Source organism: Danio rerio, chromosome 4 (assembly GCF_052040795.2).
Source record: "Danio rerio strain M-AB ecotype USA chromosome 4, GRCz13ab, whole genome shotgun sequence".
NCBI lineage: Eukaryota > Metazoa > Chordata > Actinopteri > Cypriniformes > Danionidae > Danio > Danio rerio.
This window is the reverse complement of record NC_141024.2, coordinates 61540001-61542485: the sequence shown is the minus strand read 5'-3', so window position 1 is coordinate 61542485 and position 2485 is coordinate 61540001.

Below are 2485 nucleotides of genomic sequence, written 5' to 3'. Positions count from 1 at the left end.
GTGTTATAAGGTAATTTCAAGGTGAAACTTTAAATACTGAATGATATATTATGATGAATGTTAAATAATTTAGGTTTAAGTTTTAATAGGTTTAATCATAAAAGTCCTTAAACATTGAATGATAAATTACAATGCAGCAGATTAACTAAAGAAAAAGAAAAAGCTTTTGATAAGGCAATAAATAAATAGGAGAATAAATAAGAATGGAATTAAGTATTTAAGTTAAAATTAAGTAAAAGAAATATCTTAGCATAATCTTATTGTGAATGGCCTAAATCAAGATTGGATATTGAAAACTGGAAAGAGATTCAAATCTAGAAAAATTATTTATAGTTAAAGAGAAGATTGAAATAACAAGTTGAAATAAAATTCATAGGACATAAGGTCAGAAAGTAACAGTTCTAAATTGCTATAAGAAAAAATGAAAGAGAAAAGTGTTTAAGAAAACAATATAAGGAATTAAAAAGGAATTATAGTTAAAACAGAGCAAACGGAAATTTACAATACATACAGTAAGTTTTAGTCAGATGATAAAAAAATGCATCAAAATTGTATGAACAACTAATTTGAGGGGAATGCCTCAGGAAATAATTTTGAGCCAAAAGAAAATAACTCAAAGACAAAAAGGAATTAATATATAGCTCAGAAAATCGATTAGTAAAAGAAAGAAGTGTCAAGTTCCAACTAAATGATTGTCGTTACAGGACTGAGATGCAGATAAAATCAGCCAGCATAGTCAGGGTTAAAATTAAATCAGATGTAGATCTGCCCAGAAAGAAAAACACTAGATGCTGAAATAGGTATAAAACTCTTTCAAAAAGTGTAAAAATAGGAGCATTAATAGAAACATTTACTGTAATATACAATCTGTCCTAGACATTTCTATTTAAATTTAAAGGAGTAATAAATTATAAGTAACTAATAATATTTAATTGAAGTTAATTTGATAATTAAAATAAATGGTTAATCAAGACAGATAAAAGAGGCTTAATGTTGATAATATGATTTAAGAGCAATCAATAGGAGAAGATTTTCCAGTTGAAGTTCATATTGTATGTGGAGATATGTTCTTTTGGATGGTAAATATATTAAGTGCTTAGTTTCTATTGAGTTTATTTTAGGTAACTACCAGAGGAGGGTAGAAACTTGTTTGTACTTGTGTAGGCTGATGACTAGCAAATACTGTATACACCAGAATGCATAAGGGTTAAAATAGCGGGAGAAGATCTTAGGATGAACACTGTCACAATATGTGGATGATTGAATTATCTACAGCTTCACAAAGATCTAGTTCAATTAAAAGACTTGAGTGGAGACCATTGCTCCAAACAGTGAGATGATGACTGTTTTTGGTGTTGACTGGATAGAGAATTATTCTGTAAACAAGCACAGTTGAGAAACTATGATGAGTAGATGATTGGAGATGGTACCAGAAGCAAATTATGAAGCAGGAACAGTTATTCATTTGTGACGAAAGAAGTACTTCCAAGGATTTGAAACATCAGCAGAAATAAGTTCATAAAAGGTTTGCATTCATAAAGTAATTAAAATCTAAGTTAATAAGTTATCAATAAATAAAAACATCTAAAGGAGTATGAAAAATTATGAATAAAGCAAAAGAGAGAGTAATTGTATGCTCAATTACCAGAAATGGCTGAAAGAGATGAAGATGATCCATCAAGGCCAACGCGCAATGAAAGATGTGAAAATAATAAACTTAATGGGATTAATGTGTTAACAAGTGCATTGGTGAATGATGGCATGGAAACTGACAGAAACAGGCATCTAACACTGCATCGCATGAACTGCTATTGGGTCGACCCTTGCAAGAAACCATATGAAACTTTGCATAAAACCTTGCATATAATCTCACTTATAACCTTGCACATAACCTCTTGGAATGTTTTGCAAAGATGTCTAATGCAGTAGGGACTTTTATGAAGAAACAATTAATTGCCATGTGCAAAGCGATATCTGTGCAGGAAACCAGAAAGGAGCCATGTGAGAGAGCAGAGATACAAGGTCCAAATAGTCCAGCTGATCGAGTCTATCTGTGGATGTTCTGGAAAAAGGAGAGAGCTCAGGAGGAAAGGACCATATCTGGATGAGGGCAAATCCAACAGCTGCCAAAGTGGATGCCATTAATGGGGTACCAATGCCTCAAAGGAGCGAAAGGAAACAACTCCAGCAAGGGAAAGCTGACCGGAAACAGAGGAGCCTGAATATTCCAAAGCTCTAAGCTACTAAGTGCAACGTGTGGAAGGAGAAGTTAATCAGAACAAAGTAAAGAGTGATTCTGATAATATGCCTGAATACCACATACAGCAGTGCCACAAGTCAAGGGATGATGAATGCACAACTGCAGATTTCAGAACTCAGACTCTCAACCACACATCTCCATCAACATCTATTAAAGTCAAGTGAAGATGCTGGTAGCTTAGAAGAAGAGAAACAAGGATGACCAAAGATCAAGATCAACATTTGA